The sequence below is a fragment of the Notolepis coatsorum genome, assembly GCF_963971535.1.
Source record: "Notolepis coatsorum genome assembly, chromosome: 1".
Taxonomy (NCBI): Eukaryota; Metazoa; Chordata; class Actinopteri; order Aulopiformes; family Paralepididae; genus Notolepis; species Notolepis coatsorum.
The window spans coordinates 199,198,499-199,221,982 of NC_140165.1; positions in this window are offsets into that span (position 1 = coordinate 199,198,499).

Consider the following 23,484-nt stretch of genomic DNA (forward strand, 5'->3'; position numbering starts at 1 on the left):
CGGTCAGAGAGCGGATGCAGACAGAGAACAGTCCTTTCGTATTTTATTAAGGATTCTGTTGCTGAGTAATATCTCAAGAGTGCTTTCCATCCAGGTCGTAGGGCTGGATGGAGCAATCAAAGATTGAGTGAGTGGTGTTCTGCAACAGATAAGCAGAACACACAATAATTAACAGAGGTACATACTTATTAATCATAACCTGAACACAGTAAAAGATGCTATCTAGCATATTAGCATTGGCCGCATGGACCAAACATAATGCACACAACTGTAAAGATGCTATCTAGCATATTAGCATCGGCCGCATGGACCGAACATAACAAGTAATCGGCAGAATGCATACAACTGAAAAGATGCTATCTAGCATATTAGCATTGGCCGCATGGACCAAACATAATGCACACAACTGAAAAGATGCTATCTAGCATATTAGCATTGGCCGCATGGACCAAACATAATGCACACAACTGAAAAGATGCTATCTAGCATATTAGCATCGGCCGCATGGACCAAACATAACAAGTAAATGGCAGAATGCAATCGCATCCAGAACACACAACTGAAGAGATGCTATAGCATTATTGGCATTAGCATAGCTCAATTAGCAGCATGAATTAACACAACGTAGCAAACCAAATCATAGTCACACATGCATGTCACAGCATCTCAACACATAAGGCAGGCTACATATGACATGTATCTATCATTACCATAGGCACTATATTTGTAGGCTATTGGTGACTTACTTAGTTCATGAACGCACTCTCTCACTGGGAAAGCAGACAGCAATGGAACACATGGGCGGCAAGATGGCCGCTGTATTTAAACCCATTAGGACCCCTGGGCTGTCCAGAGAGATGCCAGACTATAAATAATAGGACCCCTGGGCCATCAAAGAAGTGCCTGACTGGAAATAACAATACACAGCATAACAAATAATGTGGAATTTACAACACAGTGTATCTATGTACAGTACAGAATAAAATGTATAGATTATCTGAAAATATATATAGAAAATATATATAGAAAATAAATACATGTATGTTATAACATGTACATAAAATGTAATGTATATTACACATTTAATCCCACTGGTCACAATAGTGTAATAATGTTTGTTATAAGGCTCTGAAAATGTTACTGAATGATGTATCAATGTATTTCCAGCAAATATTGAAATAATAAAGGGTCTCAATATGTGCAGTGCACATGACCAGAGCTGTTTACATCCTGGCTGAATTACTCAAATTTCTATAGTGTGGTCATAGAATGAGCAAACATGTTGACGGCAACTATTGTGACCGTTGGGATAACACAGTGTATCTATGTACAGTACAGAATAAAATGTATAGATTATCTGAAAATTGTCAATCCGCTTGGCACATGTAAAATTCAAAAACTTTGTGCTGTATATTGGGTCCTGCCAATGTGGAACCAAAATACCAATCCACATTACACGCTATACAGCTGGCAATACTGTTAATAGTGCACATACCTACATATAGGTATGGAAATGCAGCTGTACTTGCTCCATGATGTTCTATATCATGGAACAAGATGGTGTTTTCATTGAAAGAGTTAGTCAGAATGTCAGAGGCACCATCCGTCATTTAGAGCAGGCTATGTTTGCAGAATGATAACTATAGAACACTACAGTACTCTGTACTGAGAACACAGTACTCTGTACTGAGAACACTATACAGTACACTAACTATACTACTGCCTACAAGGTCTCAACGATACAGTCCCACTCTCAGCATACAAGATCGATGGTCTGCTGCTGCTGACTCCCAAGCGATTCATTAAAGTGAAACGGAACTGAGTCCAGCTAATGGTGAATAGTTATTTTATTAATCAATTATTGTGTCTTTATTCACTTGTTGTGTAATTGACCAGTTCATATTCTGTATAAGTTCATATTCTGTATATGTTAATAATGACGCGTTCTGTGTTGTGTTTATGGCTCCTGGTATATCGCCTTGTACTCTGTACTGAGAACACTAACTCTACCACTGCCTACAAGCAATGGAAGCAGTCAGAGCAGAGTGGCATTTATGCCCATTGCCTCCTATTGTTCCTCGAGAAACAAACGGTTGGGACTTGGATGTTGCCTTTGAGATTCTGATAAACTCTTTCAACTCTAAAACTTACTTCGATGAAATTACAATAATGCTATAGACCAGGGGTCAGCAACCTTTTTGACATGGGCCCCGTTCCCCGTACCTGGATAACTGAGTTAGCCGGATAATTTTCGGTCAAGCCTGACTTAAGCCGGACCTTCCCATTCCCCGAAGCTCGATTGTCTAAATCACCATGACAACAGATCAAAAAGTTTGAGCCTGGTCAGGAGCAGGGTTAACTTCAGTTAGCCGGATGAACCATGGCCACGCCCCCGCAAAGAAATGACAGCTCGCTTCCTGAAATGATTCTCACAGTCTAGGATCTGCATTATACCATTCTGAATTACTTTTCTGTGCTTCGTTTTCCTAGAGGGGGCTTTTGAAATGTATAATAATAGAACTAAATGCTGATAATAAATCATATTGAGCCTATAGATTTACTTTGTCCTAAATAAAATAATGCACGTCATATACGGCGCTCGGAGTCGCGATACACGCTGCATGTGGTTATTTTAATAAGTGTCTATGCAGGGATTATGGATTTTGTGTGATATTGTAACTGGGATTAAAATGTCTGATGAGATGCGCTGTTTGACGGATTTGAGAAATTGAATGAGCCGTTGACGTCACATTAATGCATTTGAGAATAAAGAGATAAAACTTCATTCAAAAGAAAAGATATTCTAAACATGGGTCTCTCCTCCATTAATGGATAAACAATGAATTTATCCAGTCTGGCACAGTGGCGCAGCGGTTGTGCTCAATCCTCGCAACCGGGCGACCGGTGTTCGAAACCCCGCGTTTCCAATATAATTTTTTGGAATATAATATTAATGATTATACGCAAAAGTAGCCTAGTTTTAAGTTAAAATATTATAAATCTACATGCATTGAGGATGTCATTCTTTATATAGCTCTCAACGTGCACCAAATTGAACTATTTCCTACATTGCAAAAAGAAGGAAAAGACTAGGATTCGAACCCCGGTCGTCTGCGTGAAAGTCAAAAGAAGAAACCGTTACACCACAGTGCAGATAAGTAAAAGATCCACCATACATCAATCAATGGGTAAGAGAGCCGTATCCTTATTCTGTATAACAGTTTAACTAATTATTTTCGCTAGCAAGATCTCATTTGATTATCCATTCCATAAACCTACTGCCAGCAGGCAAGTTTAAAGAAATATAATCTGATTGATTGGGGTAATGAGGGACTTAAAATTAGCCTATAGATAACGTATTTAACTTGTCGGCGAGGCGATTGAGCCGTACTGCAATCTGTTAATAAAGTTTTAAATCAATTAATCAATCAATGCCGTTAGAGAATCAGGATCTCTGCTATCGATACGTGCTGGATTTTCAACTGAAGCGGCCGCGCGCACTTATCCTGGGTCTCAAGTCTGGTTCGAGTTAACAAGACTGAATCCACCTTCGAGGAACAGGAAAATCCCGGCTTCAAACATCGGGTTAACTGAATCTGGATAATGGGTTTCTTGATCGACTTAGTTGAACCAGGTACGGGGAATAGGGCCATGGAGTGCCTGTTTGAAATATAGTTGTAACTAGTGTGCCTCAACAATATTCCATGCATCGTAATTTTTTTTCTCATAATCAGGTCTTTTTAATGATATTTTTTTACATTATTACATCATTATTGTTATTGTTATTGTTATTATTAACAATATTATTATGATGGTTGTATCAACCCTAAATCTGAGTTGGGGGGGGGGAATGCAATGCAGACAAACAGCTGCATACAGTGCGACCATTTCACTCACATTTGCCCATTCATTTTTGGACACATCACACACCATCGGTGTGTGTACTGTACGTGTGCTGTCATAGCTCCACCTACAGGCCTAATGGAGAACACCAGGAGAACACCAGGATGTGAATGGAGGGTGAATGTGAGGTATATCATGTAAGGATTAAGGTTTTCAGTTTTCAATCCATAATAAGTAAAAAAATAAGTACAAAACCACATTATTTCAACCTAATAAAACTATGTTTATTGTCATTGTTTTAAGAACACAAGTTGACTTGGTAATACTCACATTTTGAGTAAAAAAATTTGCTTTTAACATGTGCAATGTTCAATGAAATAGAAAAATAATTAATAAAATGTGTTGATTAATCCCACTGGTCACAATGGTGACCGTAATAATGTTTTTGTTATAAGGCTCTGCAAATGTTACTGAATGATGTAGCAATGTATTTCCAGCTAAATTGAAATAATAAACAAATAAAGGGTCTCAATTAGGGATGTCCGATATTATCGGCCTACCGATATTATCGGCCGATATCGGCATTAAAATGTGATATCGGAAAATATCGGTATCTGTAAATTTTTTTTTTTTTTTTTTACATTTCTATAGAAATGATGTCCGATATTATCGGCCGATATCGGCATTAAAATGTGATATCGGTTGATATCGGTATCGGAAATTAAGAGTTGGACAATATCGGTATATCGGTATCGGTAAAAAAGCCAATATCGAGCCTAGTCTCAATTGACCTTTCGCAAAGCCACGCCCCCCTTGGTTACTGTTGCTACGTCCGACAAGCTAAGAGCCAGAATGCGGCACAATACCGGATATGTTCAACAGGTGTTGACATCATGGAGGTTCTCCGTAACATATCAGTCGCCTTAACAGACTCATTTTGGAGCAATAACGCCGCAATATCCTCCAGGTCCCGACAAAAGGGGCTACAATATGCCATGGAGGGATATATCCACAGCATTAAGATGCAGAAAGAGGGAGGCACAACCACGATAGAAGCACTAGCTTACAGATCACAAGTGCAAGAGTGAGAAACCACACAAGATCTATGTTAAGTTCGACGAGCACAATATTGCGGACCAAGCTTGTTCATGTACTGCTGGGTACGTTCTGCTTTTTGTAATATCGAGTTGTTATTGCTATTGAAATCGTACATCTAGTTATTGTTTTTCATTTCAGATAATGATTGAAGAAGTGCGTCTTTAGTCGACGAATGGCTAACGTTAAGGACAACTTGGATGATGTTGAATGATCATCCTATCAAGCTGAATGAATGAATGAGATAGCTAGCTAATGTTTGTACAATAAATGAGTCGGGTTGTGTCTCAATGCCATTACAGAACACAAGTAAACATACCACACCTTTTCCATGACGTGCGACATTATACTTTTAATATAAAAGCTATTATACAGGCTCAGTAAGCCCACATGGTGGAGCTGTAGACCAGCCTGTAACAGCTAATGCTGTCCTTAACGTGTCGACTAAAGAGTAGACACACTTCTTCAATGATTATCTGAAATGAAAAAGGAATAACTAGATGTTGACTGGTAAACGATTTAATAAAAATAAAAAAAGAGCCTACACGCTGTCTTGTTGTACAAAACATGTAAGTTGCTTTGGATAAACATGCCACCAAGCTGATCTTTTAAAATAATAATTTTTTACAGTATGCCGGGGTACTGTTCACACAATGTTGGCTTGATGCACACACTGGACATTTGGCGTGCAAAAGGAGAAGAGATCTCCTCCACAAGCCAACCTCAACAATGGCACAAAGCCAGAGGGAAGAAAATAACTGGACAAGCTATTTTCAATGTGGTGGTAGCCAAGGCCAAGGTCAACCATAAGCGGAAGCCTATAACATCCAACTATACCCACAACAAGTAAGTTATTCCATTCTGTGTACTGCATATTACCATACTTACCAGTCATGCTCTTGCTAATAATGCTATTTTTGTGTCTAGGCAAACACTAGGTACAAATACCTACAAGCTCATGGAAGAGATGACAGACGCGCCTATAAGCTACCTTGCAGCAGAACACACACCCGAGGTCGAAGTCTGCGGCAGGACATATCCTGTGGGATGTGGCCTAAGCCACCAGGTGAGAAACGTGTATAATTATGGAATAAAATAAGACCCCCCCTGTTGTGAAGGGCCAGATTAAACCGAATATATATATTTATTTATATATATATATTTAATTGTATTTGTATATTCTCTAATATTCCCTGATATCCCTTGTATATTCCTTGTACAATATGCATTGAATATCCATTCTAGCCTACTGAACATCCCATAATAGTCTCCATTCTACTATTGGTCGAGACCTTGGTGCCAGGCTGCCATACCCCTCAGACCCAGTTCAAACGTACCGCTCCACATGTACGAACAAGTCCTAGTTCCGCGTAGGAATCTGGCTACCGCACCACTAATGGGACTATTTGTTCATAGTGCGTATATATACTGCGCTACTAAAGTAGGACTTTCTTTTCAGTCCAGTTTCTTACCCTCCAATAGAGTCACAGACGTAAAGCCTCTCCGCGACGCCACGTGTGGGAGTAAGGCCAAGTTCGCCTACCATCGGTATTGAGACATTGTGTATATTAATATTTGAATAGTCATATTTGGCACTATATCGTCGAGTTGGACGTAGTCTATTAAGCTAATAATAGTCTGTTAATATATAGTGCTTCGTGCGGTGAGAACAGTACCCCATCGTTTCGGGCAGAGAACTGGCTGCTTACCCAGGGTGGTTTGACCCCATGTGAAGCTGCACCCGAGGAGCCCCAGAGCCGACGAGCGAGTGGACCTGTATACCGGATTATTCTACCGACGACAGCCCGCCTTCCCAGGCACGGATTATGCTTTGTATACTTTGATTATTCCATGGATAAAGACCCCCGACACTGCCGTGTGTTGGAACCCCCCCCCCTGGAGAGGACGCAAGGTGAGGAGACGCTCTGCAAGACGAGGTCGCTTCACGTCTCTCCCCCGTGGACCGGAGAGAGCCGGCCCACAAAGAGTCCACCTGCTTTCATCTGTGGTCCAAGGATCGCCGGCGCATTGAACGGCACTACAGTGGGTTCACCTGGGATACCCTTGGCCGGACGAGGCAGCCGGATTCTACCCCCCCCCCCCTCCTACTCCTGTCGGCTTACAAGCGACCGGATTAACCCCCTCTAGTGTATCTAGTATATAATCATCAAAGTATCATTGCTGTTATTCCTTAACTATTCCAGGTCGTATATTTACCACCTGCGCCTTCAGAGATTGGACATTCTCTATTGATATACCGACGAATACTCTTTGCCATAAAAGTGCATACTATTTCAATTCATAAATGTAATTAAGTGATTAAGTGCTTGTTCTACACACCATCGCTGTGTAGAAATAAAGACCTGTTTCGACTTCGTACATTTGTGTTGGATCCGTTTCATCTACGTGAGAGTGTTTATGATAATATATTTATGCCGTGTACTGGGTGGCCGAATATTAAGTACAAAGGTAGTGGTAGTAAGTATCATATCTAGTAATACAGTCAGGGAATTGTACCCCTCAGTTACAATTGGTCCTTCGAGCCGGAGGGTAATTAGTGTAATATTAATATAGTGTTATTAATATTGAAATGGCCTATGATGAACACTCCACGAAACGATCCTCCTAACCAACGCCCGCAGCGCGAACGACGGCTCCCTCAGTACTTAGAGGCTTACGCTGTCAGTCAACAACCTAGTCTTCTACTAACAGTAAACGCGGTAAAACTAGAAAGTAAAAGTATGTCTAACCCCAACGCCCAGACTACCCCGACCATAGAGGCCCCTACGGGCTCTAATGTAACTGACCAAGTTCACGGTGGGGACCAGTGGGAACCAGACATGACTTCACACCCCGCCAGTACTGAAGAAGTAGTCCCCGATGAGTCCCGGGAGGAATACAACGCTACCGAGAGAGAACTCGGCACGGAAGAAGACGGGGAGAGCACCGTGGAGATAGAACTCCAAGGCTCCGCAAGGAGTACCCCGAGGGAAGGCTCCCCTATACAACCGCCTTCTCCCAGCGAGGCAGAGAGGACCCTACAGCAGGCCTTCCTCATCAGCCTGAACGCCGCTGCTGAACGCGACCGACTGCAGATCCAGCAGCGAAGCGAACACGAGCAGATACGTCTAGAAATAAGACGCATTCAGATGGAAGAGAATGTGGCCCGAGAACGAGCCGGTGCTCAACGGGACGCAGCGCGCGACAGACAGCAGTCGCAACTAATAGAACAGCTGATCAGACGGACAACACCCTCTCCCTCCGCCAGAGGCTCCAGGAACTCGTCTAGACACACCTCCAGGGCGGCATCCCCTAGCCGAGTAAACAACCCTGAACTTGACCAACAGACGAGGTCTATACCCCCCACAGACCACCTCCCCCCACCGGTCCAAGCGAGACCTAGCAACCGGGAAGGAGCAGCATATCCTGTGGAGAGGCTAAACCAGAGACTACAAGCACTGGATGACCTAACTGAAGACGAAGAGGAAGAGGAGAAGAACCACGCCCGAAGACAGCACAGTACTCTACCGGACCAGGAGGCCCGGTACAGCCCAGGCTATACTCCCGCGGAGCTGCGCTACAGACCCCCGACTCTATACCCGGGTGAGCATGACGCACGACCCGCACCGAGGAACAGCACCTGGACAAGCGGGCCATGGTACACTGCCGGTACCAGCCCATACCAAGGAGCGGGAGGAGACTCGCCTAGGAGGCCTCTCCCCCAACGCTCGCCGATGTATCCACAGTCAGCGTCATACATTGGCACGCCTATGGTACCCGACTTCACCCAAGAGAACCGGGCCCAGTATACAGAACTCCGCATGTGTCTGGAGACCATGTTGGTGGATGTATTGGATGAACGCCACAAATACGCCATCCTACTGAAGCACTTAAAGGTACCCCGCGCACATAATATAGCGCTCGCCTACGCGACTTCCACCACCCCATACACAGCAGCGCTGGTAGCATTGGACCAGAGGTATGGGCGCATATGGGATTACGTGATCCAGGAGATCCGACACATCGACCGCTTACCCCCAGCAATAGACAATCGAGCACTGGACGACCTGTCCATCAGAGTGCAGTCCCTGGTAGGGATGTTGGGAGCGCAAAGAGAGAAGGGGAGGCATGAACTTTACGCCAACTCAAATGTGGAAAGGATCCTGGAGAAGCTGCCGCCCGCTCGTCAGGAGCGCTTTAGGCGGCAGAGGGACCACAGAGACCCGAATGGCCCCGAACCGAACCTCCTCGATCTAGCAGACTTCCTGGCGAGAGAAGTCAGCAGCCTACGGCTAGATACATTCGGACGGAGCACCCCTGGCTCCAGAGAAGGAACCAGACGACTAAATGATGGAAGAAGATCGGTGACTGTGATGCACCAATCGGAGTCGGTACCGAGCAGCAGGAGCCACAGTACCCCCTCCAGAACGGAGAAGTGGAAGATAGTGTGCCCCTACTGTGAGAAAGAACACTGGCTAGCGCAATGTGACTCCTTCCCCAAGCTGAACGCGGAGGAAGCAGGTCAATGGATAAAGTCCAACAAGCGCTGTTTTCGCTGTGCGCGCTCACACATGGCAGCCGAATGCCGCTTAAAGAAAAGGTGCACCAAGTGCGATGGAGCCCATCTGGACATACTTCACGACAGTAACAGACGGCGCCCTTCACCTGCACCATCCAGCCGCAAAGCGAGCGTCATGTACATCGATCCCGCCAGCAGCAGTGGAGCCCGAGTACTCCTAAAAGTAGTGCGTGTGACACTAAGCTACCAGAATAAAGTCCTGGACACTTACGCCGTCCTCGATGACGGGTCAGAGAAGACCCTGCTGCTCGCCTCCGCTGCGGCCCAGCTAGGGCTGCGGGGAAGCGAAACCCAAATGACAATTCGGACAATAAGACGAGATTTGAAGACGATAAAGGGCGAGAATGTCTCATTCTCTATCGCAGCAAGCGGCCAGCCTGAGCGACGGTACCAGATTGCAGACGCTTTCACCAGCCAAGAAATAGGACTGTCGCGGTACACATACCCCGTCGCCAAGCTGATGGAGAAATATGCACATCTGCGCAAGTTACCGATCCCGCTCATAGACAATGCTATGCCGACCCTGTTGATAGGCTCCGACCATGCAGATCTCATTGTCCCGATAGACCGGGTTCATACCGGACCCCGAGGCTGTCCTGCAGCAGTCGAGACCCGTTTGGGATGGACTCTCCAAGGCCCGCTCGCCAAATCTCTCAACCGAAGTACAGCCACTAGATGTCTCCACTCCCGAGTCACAGAGGGAGAAACCGCACTCCTGCAACACGTAGAGCGGCTATGGACCTTGGAACAAATGCCCTTTAAGAACGGAAAGAAAGACATTCGCTCTAAAGATGACATTTACGCCATTCACCTCCTCGAGACAGGGACCAAGAGAGTCCCGGTCAACGGCGTGTTGAGATACGCCACGCCACTCCTGCGGCGAGAAGGAATGCCTACTTTCCACGCCAAGACAGACGCCACAGAACGGTACCTGCTGAACACGGAGCGGCGCTTAGCCAAGAACCCCGCCCAAGAGAGTGTATACCGCGCTGAGATTGAGAAGCTCATCACAGCGGGACACGTCACAAAGATGGACATTAAAGAGGCTGACCAGACCACTGAATCGTGGTATGTGCCCCACCACAAGGTCCATCACAACGGTAAAGACCGCATAGTATTTAACTGCAGCTACCAGATCGGATCCCAAAATCTGAATAAAGAGTTACTGCCCGGTCCCACACTCGGCCCCTCCCTACTCGGCGTTCTACTCCGCTTCCGCCAGGAAAAGGTGGCCATCAGCGGGGACATTAAAGGAATGTTCCTGCAGGTGAGATTAGTAGAGGCGGACAAGCCCCTGTTACGGTTCCTATGGAGAGAGAAGCCAGGAGATGAGCACCCAGCCATCTACCAATGGGAAGTCCTCCCCTTCGGAATGACGTGCAGCCCCTGCTGTGCGACATTTGCACTACAGAAACATGTAGCAGAGGACCCAGCAGCGGACGAAGAGATCTACACAGCATTTGTCCTCGCCCGCTCGAGAATAGCCCCACGCAAGCAACAATCTATCCCACGTCTAGAGCTCTGCGCAGCCCTAGCCGGAGCGCACCTAGCCACGCTCATCCAACGTGAGCTCACCATACCGGTGTCTAGAACAATCCTGTGGTCAGATTCCACGACGGTACTCGCCTGGATCAAATCGGACTCATGCAAGTACAAAGTCTTCGTGGGAGTCAGAGTCACCGAGATTCAAGACTTAACCGAAGAGTTAACCGGAGAAACAGAGTGGCGCTACGTTGATACAAAACAGAACCCAGCTGACGTCATCACCCGGGGGATGCCCCTGGATGACCTCACCCGTCGCAATGTCTACAGTGACGGCCCCGCATTCCTAAGACTCCCGGAAGGACAGTGGCCCATGCCTATCCCGAGGGAAGCAAGTCCAGAGGAGGTGGAAAATAAGAAGTCTGTGTTCTGTGGATTGAGCACCGTAGCCTCCACCGACCCTAACATAGACGATTGCACGTCCATAGAGAGTGCACAACAAAGAACATTCCTGCGGTACCACCCGGAGTGCAAGTCCCCCGCTGATATGTCAGCAGCTAACTACGAGGAAGCAGAATTGCTTCTACTGCAGCGAGCCCAGAGAGACTCGTTCCCCGATTAATTGGCCTGTCTACAGGGAGGAAAGCCCGTCCCATCCGACAGCAGATTAATTCATCTGGCCCCCGAGAGCGACGCTCATACCCTCATCAGAGTGGGTGGTCGCCTACGCAGAGCCCCCAATCTACCGGATGACCTTAAATACCCGATCGTATTGAACAGCCGACACAAGGTCACAGAGCTGATTATAAAGAAATACGATGAGGATGTACATCACGCAGGAGCAGAAAGAGTCTTCGCGGAAATCAGACGTCGTTACTGGATCCTACAAGGAAGAGAGGCGGTACGACGCTTCCAGCGAACATGTCTAGACTGCCGCAAGTGGCGCGCGCAGCCCAGCATACCAAGGATGGCTGACCTTCCTCCATGTCGCCTCCGAATCGGTGACAAGCCATTCCACTCAACGGGTATGGACTGCTTTGGCCCGCTGCACATAAAGAAAGGAAGAGGAACCGAGAAGCGGTGGGGTATTGTATTCAAATGCATGACCACCAGAGCGATACACATCGAGCTTCTCCCGACCATGAGCACAGACTCATTCCTTATGGCCTTCCGTAGATTCACATCACGGAAAGGAAGACCGTCTACCCTATTGTCCGATCATGGGACAAACTTCAAAGGCGGCGAAAGAGAGCTGAGAGAGAGCTTCCAAGCTATGGGCCCAGAACTTAAGACCCACCTCGCTCCAGCACAGGTTGATTTCCAATTCAACCCCCCAAACGCACCCCACTTCGGTGGCACTTGGGAACGAGAAGTGCGCTCCATAAAGACAGCCCTGTACGCAGTACTTGGGGCCCAGACTGTGGCGGAAGAAGTCCTAATGACAGTCCTCACGGAGATTGAGGGAGTACTTAACTCGAAGCCCCTCGGATATGTCTCCAGTGATGTGGCGGATATCGACCCAGTTACCCCCAACACACTCCTGATGGGGCGGCTAGATCCTGCATTACCCCAGACAATGTACCGGCCTGAAGAAGCGAACGGCCGACGAATGTGGAGGTACAGCCAAGTATTAGCCGACAAGTTTTGGAGCAGTTTCCTACTGCACTACCTACCGTCTCTACAGACCCGCCAGAAGTGGGTAAAGGAGAGAGACAATTTGACAGAAGGAACAGTCGTCATGATTATTGATCAATCACTGCCCAGAGCTATGTGGCCGGCTGGCCGCGTAAGCAAAGTGATCACCGGTGCCGACGGCAAGGTCCGAGCAGCTGAAGTGCTCGTCCAGGGTCGCACTTACACCCGTCCCGTGGCGAGGCTCATAGAACTGCCTCGACTCCCAGACACAATCGATGATGACCATGACCCTATAACCCTATGACTTTGTGAAGTTGACTGACCCCTACAGCAACCCTTATGTGTAAATAGACAACGCGATTAATCTGTCTCTGTTTAACTGATTAGGTCTGGGACCAATCAGGGGGTGGCTGTTGTGAAGGGCCAGATTAAACCGAATATATATATTTATTTATATATATATATTTAATTGTATTTGTATATTCTCTAATATTCCCTGATATCCCTTGTATATTCCTTGTACAATATGCATTGAATATCCATTCTAGCCTACTGAACATCCCATAATAGTCTCCATTCTACTATTGGTCGAGACCTTGGTGCCAGGCTGCCATACCCCTCAGACCCAGTTCAAACGTACCGCTCCACATGTACGAACAAGTCCTAGTTCCGCGTAGGAATCTGACTACCGCACCACTAATGGGACTATTTGTTCATAGTGCGTATATATACTGCGCTACTAAAGTAGGACTTTCTTTTCAGTCCAGTTTCTTACCCTCCAATAGAGTCACAGACGTAAAGCCTCCCCGCGACGCCACGTGTGGGAGTAAGGCCAAGTTCGCCTACCATCGGTATTGAGACATCGTGTATATTAATATTTGAATAGTCATATTTGGCACTATATCGTCGAGTTGGACGTAGTCTATTAAGCTAATAATAGCCTGTTAATATATAGTGCTTCGTGCGGTGAGAATACTACCGTAGTCAGTACCCCATCGTTTCGGGCAGAGAACTGGCTGCTTATCCAGGGTGGTTGACCCCACGTGAAGCTGCACCCGAGGAGCCCCAGAGCCGACGAGCGAGTGGACCTGTATACCGGATTATTCTACCGACGACAGCCCGCCTTCCCAGGCACGGATTATGCTTTGTATGCTTTGATTATTCCATGGATAAAGACCCCCGACACTGCCGTGTGTTGGAACCCCCCCCCCTGGAGAGGACGCAAGGTGAGGAGACGCTCTGCAAGACGAGGTCGCTTCACGTCTCTCCCCCGTGGACCGGAGAGAGCCGGCCCACAAAGAGTCCACCTGCTTTCATCTGTGGTCCAAGGATCGCCGGCGCATTGAACGGCACTACAGTGGGTTCACCTGGGATACCCTTGGCCGGATGAGGCAGCCGGATTCTACCCCCCCCCCCCCTTCCTACTCCTGTCGGCTTACAAGCGACCGGATTAACCCCCCCTAGTGTGTCCAGTATATAATCATTAAAGTATCATTGCTGTTATTCCTTAAACTATTCCAGGTCGTATATGTACCACCTGCGCCTTCAGAGATTGGACATTCTCTATTGATATACCGACGAATACTCTTGCCATAAAAGTGCATACTAATTTCCATTCATAAATGTGATTGATTTGATTAAGTGCTTGCTCTACACACCATCGCTGTGTAGAAATAAAGACCTATTTCTAATTCGTACATTTGTGTTGGATCCGTTTCATCTACGTGACAGTGTTCATCATAATATATTTATGCCGAGTACTGGGTGGCCGAATATTAAGTACAAAGGTAGTGGTAGTAAGTATCATATCTAGTAATACAGTCAGGGAATTGTACCCCTCAGTTACAGTAATTAAACCAGAAATAATAATGTAGGTATAAGGTGCTTAAAGGAAACAGGTTAAAACGTTCTCTTCTTTCATACCTCTAGGTTCTATTCAAGTGAACAGGTGGATATAATAACATTCACGTTGCAATAGTAACTTGTGTCTGTCTCCCCCTCTCGCGGGCCTGAGTACTAACTCTAGTCCCATGTATTTGAGATCGTTAATGGTATGTTTGCACTTGGAAAAATGTCGAGCTACCGACGACTTGACATTTGAATTTCTCACTGCACATTTGTGTTCACTGATTCTCGATTTAAAGGCTCTGGTTGTTTTCCCCACATAAGAAAAATTACACTGACATTTTAGCAAATACACCAGATTAGACGAATTGCACGTAATCCGTCCTTTAACTCTTAGGCGACCCTGATATCGCCGGCGCGATAGAATGACGTCGTTGTTTGACGTGATCTGCCTGGGAAATGTAGTCAATTTCCGGGTTTTTTCCGACGTAGCATTATGACGTGGGCTTGAAACTACACGCTACTTTTTATTTCGTGTTGATTAAACAATAAATAACTGAACCAGGATCATTTACATTCGTGCTATAAAACTTTTACGCGTGCGTAAAATGTGCCACATGTATTTTGTATTTGTTGAATAACTTTGGCTAGGAATATCGTATCATCCCACTGTAAACGGAAACGGAAGCTGTAGACCCAGGCCTACCTCCTTCCAGAAGATTCTAGACTTTTCCATTCACTCAACCTCGTGTTTTGGAAGCTAACAGTCGGAAGATTGTCGGAGCAAGTTTGTGTATAAAATGTGACTTTTTGGAAAAAAATTTGGTATCATGGAGAAGCGAGCTGTAGTGCGTCCTATACGCGAAGATTATTTCGAAGATGACGTGGAACTTGATGCTGTAATTGGCCCGGAATCGGGCTCGGAAGTATGTGAACAATCTGGCTCCGACGATGACCCATCTTTCGTCCTCGACAGGTACTGTACAGCTATATTATCTCACTGTTCTGTCTGGGAAACACCTCACACATGTACAACGTTTGAATAAAACACTTGGTATAGTTGAAAATAATGTATTTCTACATGGAATTGTACACAGGACTAGGAGAGGGATGAGAGGAGAGGAGGCTGGGGAAGCCATTCATGAGACCGACAGGTGAGACACTGTTATTGCTTTTTATTTTTTATTTTATTGCTTGCAGACTTTACAATATACAGTGTGTGTGTGTGTGTGTGTGTGTGTGTGTGTGTGTGTGTGTGTGTGTGTGTGTGTGTGTGTGTGTGTGTGTGTGTGTGTGTGTGTGTGTGTGTGTGTGTGTGTGTGTGTGTGTGTGTGTGTGTGTGTGTGTGTGTGTGGATGGCTACAACTGGGGGGTGGGGTGGTCACATCTTACACAATATACAGAATGGAATGTTGAGAGAGCGTTGTGTGTGAGCAATGGGGGGACAGTGTGTGTGTCTGTGTGTTGATGGGGGGTGGGGTGGTCACTTCTTTTGTGTTGATGGGGGGTGGGGGGTCACTTCTTTGTGTTGATCAGGACCAGGTAAGAAACTAAATAAAAGGGTTGCTTGCTGTATGATGTACTGTTCAACTGTTCATAAAAGTTGAAAATAAAGTATTTAGTATTGTCTACAGCGATGAGATACCAGAACAACTTGGACCAAGGACAAGGGGCAAAGGCCCAGCCAGGCGGGGCCCAACCAGGTCAAATGACCCAGACAGGTGAGACAACAGACTTTTTATTATGGAAGTTAGTGCTTTTGTTTATAAAACTGTTCATAAAAGTTGAAAATAATGTGTTTACATGTCATTGTCTACACAGCAATGATGATGATGATTTACCTGGAACATCGACCGGAAGGACAAGGGACAAAGGCCAAGCCAGGCGGGGAACAACGACCGGAAGGACAAGGGGCAATGGCCCAGCCAGGCGGGGCCCAACCAGGTCAAATGACCCAGACAGGTGAGACAACAGACTTTTTATTATGGAAGTTAGTGCTTTTGTTTATAAAACTGTTCATAAAAGTTGAAAATAATGTGTTTACATGTCATTGTCTACACAGCGATGATGATGATGATGATGATGATGATGATGATGATGATGATGATGATGATGATGATGATGATGATGATGATGATGATTTACCTGGAACATTGACCGGAAGCACCCTTGCCAGGTCCCGGTCCAGGCGAAGACCCGCAGCCCAGGCAGATCGGACACCCTGGAAGACTGAAAAGGATCCTGACCAAGCCCCGCCAGTCAGCCGTTTCATGCCTCGCAGGCCCCCAGGACCCCAGCTTGATGCCCACGCAGCATACTCCCCTAAAGATCTGTTTATGTTGTTTTTCTCCCTAGGTTCAATGAAGACCGTGGCTGACAACACGAACAAGTATGCTGCAAGAAAGACAGCTCGGGGCCAGAAGCACAAGTGGGTGGATGTCGACGCGGAGGAGATGTCCAAATTCATCGGCCTGGAGTTGTTCACGGCGCTCCTCCATCTGCCTTCCATCCCGGACTACTGGAAAGTACAGCACATGCTATCTGTGCCATTTCCAAGGCCGGTCATGGTCCGGGACCGATTCAGGTATAATATATAGTCTTGTATAGTGTATGTACATCGTGTCCCATATGTTACTTATGTTTATAGTGTCCTATGTTATGAGAAGCGACAATAAAGCTGACTTTGACTTCAGGTCGATCCGATGGAACCTCCACATGAGCGATCCAGTGGATGATGACACCAATGACGCCAAGAAGGGAACACCGCAGTATGACAAGCTGTGCCGGTACGTACTCTATTATTATCTTATTCTTAGGCCTATTTTATTGTTAGGCAATTTGTTTTGTTATTCTTATTCGTGACTTTGTTCTGTCCAGGATCAAGCCTCTGATGGACGACATTCTTGATTCCTGCAAGGCCCATTACCACCCAAAGAAGAACCTGGCGGTGGATGAGCGAATGGTGGCGACAAAGGCGCATACTGGCATGACCCAGGTATTTTTTTCTTTTTATACCACACATCCTGACACTACAAACACCACGTCCACACATGTATACCTGTTCAAATGTATTATGTTATTCCATTCTAAATCAATAAACTATTCTATCTATCTATCTATCTATCTATCTATCTATCTATCTATCTATCTATCTATCTATCTATCTATCTATCTATCTATCTATCTATCTATCTATCTATCTATCTATCTATCTATCTATCTATCTATCTATCTATCTATCTATCTATCTATCTATCTATCTATCTATCTATCTATCTATCTATCTATCTATCTATCTATCTATCTATCTATCTATCTATCTATCTATCTATCTATCTATCTATCTATCTATCTATCTATCTATCTCTATCTATCTATCTATCTATCTATCTATCTATCTATCTATCTATCTATCTATCTATCTATCTATCTATCTATCTATCTATCTATCTATCTATCTATCTATCTATCTATCTATCTATCTATCTATCTATCTATCTATCTACCCACCCAGTACATGAAGGACAAGCCAATAAAACGGGGGATCAAGCTGTTTGTGCTGGCCGACTCCGATAACGGCTACACTCTGAACTTCAACGTCTACCTCGGCAAAATACACGCGCCGACAACTGCACACGGTCTGATCTATGATGCCGTTGTCGATCTCATTCAGGTATAATATTTTTTCTACTAAAACTGTATTGTTTATTTTGCTCTGTAAAGTGTCTTTGAGCATTTGGAAAAGTGCTATACCTAATTGATGTATTATTGTTATTATTATTATTCAGCCAGCGTACCTTGGGACTGGATACCACATCTACGTCGACAACTACTACACCAGTCCCAAGCTGTTCCTGGACTTGCTTGCCATGAAGTTTGGAGCCTGTGGTACGTACAGGGACAACCGGAAAGGGTGTCCCAAGGGCAGACCAAATGCCCTCACCACGAAGTCGGAGAGAGGCTCCATTAGATGGATCAGAGAGGGATCCCTGGTCTTCACCAAGTGGATGGACACAAAGGAGGTATGTACTCCTCTACTGTGAGCGATTTGTAGTGTAAAATTTCCCTGTGGATGATTAATTTCTATTCTATTCTATTCTGTCTAGGTGTCTGCGTGCTCCACCGTCCACCCAGCGGTCCTTCAACCTACAGACATGGTCCAGAGGAGAGTAAAGGTATATGCTTTATGTATTTTTATACCTGTTTATTATGTCTATTTTATTATTTTGTATTATTGCACAATCGAAGCGGGCATGGCCACCCGCATTTCACTGTATGCCTGTTATGTATGTGATGAATAAAACTCTTGAATCTCTTGAATCTTGAAGGAGCATGGGGTCTGGACGACCAAGATGTTTCGTTGTCCCAACCCTATCATTCACTATGTAGCAGTCTGGAAAATATGGTATATTATTCAGAACTGCTGACTGTGTTTATATCCCTTTTTGTACACAAAGACATTCTAACTAGTGTCATTGATTCACACGAACAATGACACAAACGCCCCGTCCAAGGAGCATGTGAATACGGATCATAAATGACAGTATTGATTCATATTTTACAGTACGTCCCCCTTGTGACTGGCAGGCGGGACCAGCAGGGGGCAGTAGCAGGCAGAGAGTGGCGGAGAGAGCTGAGAGATGATAAAGGGAGGAGCCGAGCGGAAGTCGCTCTCTTCGGCTGTGAACTTGAACACGAGAGGACACAGCTAACGGAGCTCTAGACAGCCCCGTTGCTGACGTTTGTGCCGGAGTGCCCCGGGAGAGGACAACGGGTGATAGGAAGTACTGGCTAGTGGATACGGTATCCTAGCAGTACCAGTGTTATGATATTATGAACATTAAGTGCAGAGTCAGGCACTAAGAGTCGAGTTATACCTAGTTACAGTGAGCGGTATAGGTAGCGTGCGGCTAAGGATCACAGTAGCATTGCTCGTGGTATACTTAGTTACAGTGACGGTATAGTCTGCGTGCCAGAGACGTACGGGACATCCAAGCAGTCTGCCCGGGCGTCAACAGCTGTCTGCACCGGAGAGCAGCAGCACCCCTGCTCCAGGCTGCCTGCAGGACACGGGGAGTTCTTTACCACCAGCAGAGGTCGTCATCGCCGGCACCAGCTCAGCCGGCACTGCCTCTCTGCTATAGCTCCGCCTGCTAGCCCCTGCGGCGCGAGTGTTCGACGCCATCTTGCCACCAGGACGGTGGTGGAGCGGCGCGGCCGCCATTTTGGTAGAGTAAACATTAGGGCTTCGGCGCCCAGGATCCTATCGTACATTACACAGTGTGTCGCAGCCTACGGGCGAAGCTGGTGTTTGCTAACCACAGTGCATAGGGGTACCCCATAAACATTACATGCCGGCATTAGCATAGGGCTTTTGTTTTGGTAATTGTGGGCCCACACTTTTGGTTTTATTTCCTTTTCTTTGAGCGTGATACAATGTGTGTGTAATATTACTTTCCCATCTATTTAACCCTTCCCCTCTTGGGGGTAAACGTAACGCTGCCATATAAGTAAAGCCTAAGAAGAGGTATTATTATTGGTACTAGCCCAGACGTGGGTAAGGAGTCAAGTATATTGAAGTCTACAATATCTGGGTCTATTAACTTTGGGTCTGCAATACCTGAGTCTATACTGTGTGGGTGTACAATATAAGTGTTTGCAAGGTATTGAATTACAACTTGAGTAATAGTAGAACTACCTTCCGTTTGACCCATTGCTATTAAATATTTGTAGATGACCAGTCTTTAAATAACAGTAAAGGATGTAGATGGGAGTCTTGTGTGTGTGTCTTTCATTATTTCTAACCCTAACCCTAACCCTTTGCTACGGGTAATATATGTAATCGTAACCCCTTGCTATTCTACCTTTTCCATTTCCATTGTAAGGGTTCTGGTCGTCTCACTAAGGGAGGGTACTGCTTGCGGGGGGGAACCCAGTTATTTCTCTACCATCCGGTCAGTAGGTGTGGGAGGGAAAAAGGGGCAACTGTGGAGGGTGAGGGTGTGTTGGGGAGTACTGCGGACTACTCCAGAGAGAGGGAGGAAGACCAGAGTACCGGACCAGGTTTGTAAACCCTGGGCCTCATTCACCCCCACTACCAGCCTCCAGTTGACGCTCCGGACCCCAAAGACGGAGGTGCAGCTGGCCAGGGTGCTACTGTGTCTCGCTACCTATTGACCGCACCCCACAGTTCCCACGAAGCAGGGATAATCCACCCTGCTACATTTGGCGTCACGAACAGGATCAACATCCTACTCCACTCCCTTGTAAGTGACGACCCAGAGACCTGAGATGTCGGACAACGACACCCCGAAGCCCGAGGCCAAAGCCGGGCCGTCCCGGGTGACGCAAGGAGGTGACTCGCCGGCCACGCTCAAAGAGGAAGGGATTGAAGCCGAGACGGTGCGGACCTTGACAGCCGAAATGGAGTTCCTAAAGGGTCAACTCCAAGACCAGGCGGAAGCCCTAGACCACCAACACGAACAACTGGAGCAGGCCAGGCACCGAGAGTCGCTTGCCTTGGCCCAGGCCATGATCCAACAGCTTCCCCCAGCGCCCCTCCCGGTGGTGTACGTCCAACGAGAGCGGAAGTGCAGCGAATTTGGAGGTGAACAGGAGAGGGGGGAACTGCCTGTAGAGGACTGGATCCAGGCAATGAGGGCCCATCTCCGTGCCAGTCGAGTGCCCGCGGAAAAACAAGCGGAGGTCGTACAGCTCCACCTCAAAGGCGAGGCGAAGCAGACGGTACGCTTCCTGACGGAGGGAACCGTCCCCGACACGGAAGCCTTGTTCAAGATACTTGAAGAAACCTATGGGGACAAGGTCCCGGTCAGCGTCCGCCTGGGGGAGTTCTTCGACCGAAGACAGGCCGCCGGAGAGACCGTACGCCAGTTCGCCTACGACCTGCAGGAGAGGATCCGTCGCCTACGACGTCGGGCGCCCGCGCTGGTCGCCGACGCCACCGCCCTGCTGCAGGAGCGGTTTGTGGTGGGCCTCAGGGACGATGCCCTGAGGAGAGAAATGCGGAAGTACATGAGGGAGGACGGGACGCGGCCATTCCCCCAGGTACTGCAGGCGGCGATCGATTGGACGGAGGACGAGCTGGTCCACCCCGCCGACAAGGGTCCCCCCCGGGGTTTAGTCCACGCCGCGGCTGGAGAGGGACGGGAGACCCCGCCGAGCGTTGACTCACTGCGGGAGACTATTCGGCAGATCCAGGCGGGAATGGAGCAACTAGGCGTGCGCCAGGAACAACTGGCTCAGACCTTCTCACGGGAGCGGGACGCGCCCCGGAGAGGCGCCACCGGACGGCGACGCCGAGACGACGCGACGCGAGAACCCCGCCGAGACGAAGACGGCCGGCTGATCTGCTATGCCTGCAATCAGCCGGGCCACATCAGCAGAGAATGCCCCCGCTCGGCCGGCGAGCCACGCCCCGCCTCTACTCCCAACCCCGAAGCTCCGGGCTCGTCAGGGCACCGACCAGGAGCACGAAGGACAGTCGACGCCGTCATAACCGGAGTCGCCGGCGCGGCCACGGAGGGCACCGAGACGCAAGACGCGCAAGGGGAATGCCTCACTCTAGACGTCCAGATCGACGGGGTCGAGACCCGCTGCCTCTTCGACACCGGCGCCGAAGTCACCACCATGTACGAGAGCCACTTTCAAAGACACTTCCCGAAGTCGAAGTTGACCCCCGCCAACTGGATCACTCTCATCGCCGCCAACGGGTTGGAGATCCCAGTGGTGGGGTGTCTCTACGCCGAAGTGAAGTGCCTAGATATGACATTCACGGGGAAATGCATGAAAGCCGGACATTATCATGAATTTATAAACCCCCCCCGGACGGCCCGGACAGGGCGTGAAAAGAGGACATGTCCGGGCAAAAGAGGACGTTTGGTCACCCTAGTACAGTAGTCTCTCTGTCTGATGTACAGTAGTCTCTCTCTCTGATGTACAGTAGTCTCTCTCTGATGTACAGTAGTCTCTCTGATGTGCAGTAGTCTCTCTCTGTCTGATGTACAGTAGTCTCTCTCTGATGTACAGTAGTCTCTCTCTGATGTACAGTAGTCTCTTTGTCTGATGTACAGTAGTCTCTCTCTGATGTACAGTAGTCTCTCTGTCTGATGTACAGTAGTCTCTCTGATGTGCAGTAGTCTCTCTCTGTCTGATGTACAGTAGTCTCTCTCTGATGTACAGTAGTCTCTCTCTGATGTACAGTCGTCTCTCTGTCTGATGCACAGTAGCTATCTGATGTACAGTAGTATATCTCTCTGATGTACAGTAGCTCTCTGATGTACAGTAGTCTCTCTCTGATGTACAGTAGTCTCTCTCTGTCTGATGTACAGTAGTCTCTCTCTGATGTACAGTAGTCTCTCTCTGTCTGATGTACAGTAGTCTATCTCTGATGTACAGTAGTCTCTCTCTGTCTGATGTACAGTAGTCTCTCTGATGTACAGTAGTATCTCTCTGATGTACAGTAGTCTCTCTGTCTGATGTACAGTAGCTCTCTGGTGTACAGTAGTATCTCTCTCTGATGTACAGTAGCTCTCTGATGTACAGTAGTCTCTCTCTGATGTACAGTAGTCTATATAGTGTATATATGTATATTGAATATTCCTCTTTACTTTTACTTTTTACAAGTATTTTTATTGCACATTACTTTAGTTACATTCCATAATGATGCTATATATTTTTTTTTACTTACCTTTTTACTGACTATTTCTAAAAAAGCATGATGGTGAGATTTTCCAGTTGAGAATCTAAATTTTGTCTGGGTTTATTACCTGTGTATGGAGAAAATAATTGTTTTTGAATTGAATTCTGCCCTGTTCTCTTTTGTTTATGTAAATATGCTACCTGAGGGGGCATTTCCACTGTTTTATATGCTTGATTGAATATGTTTGCATTGGTTCATAGTAAAAAGAACACATTTTCTCAATCCGATTTTGTGTTTTGTGTTGTACATTATACAGTATACAGTATATACAGTATTATGCAGTATG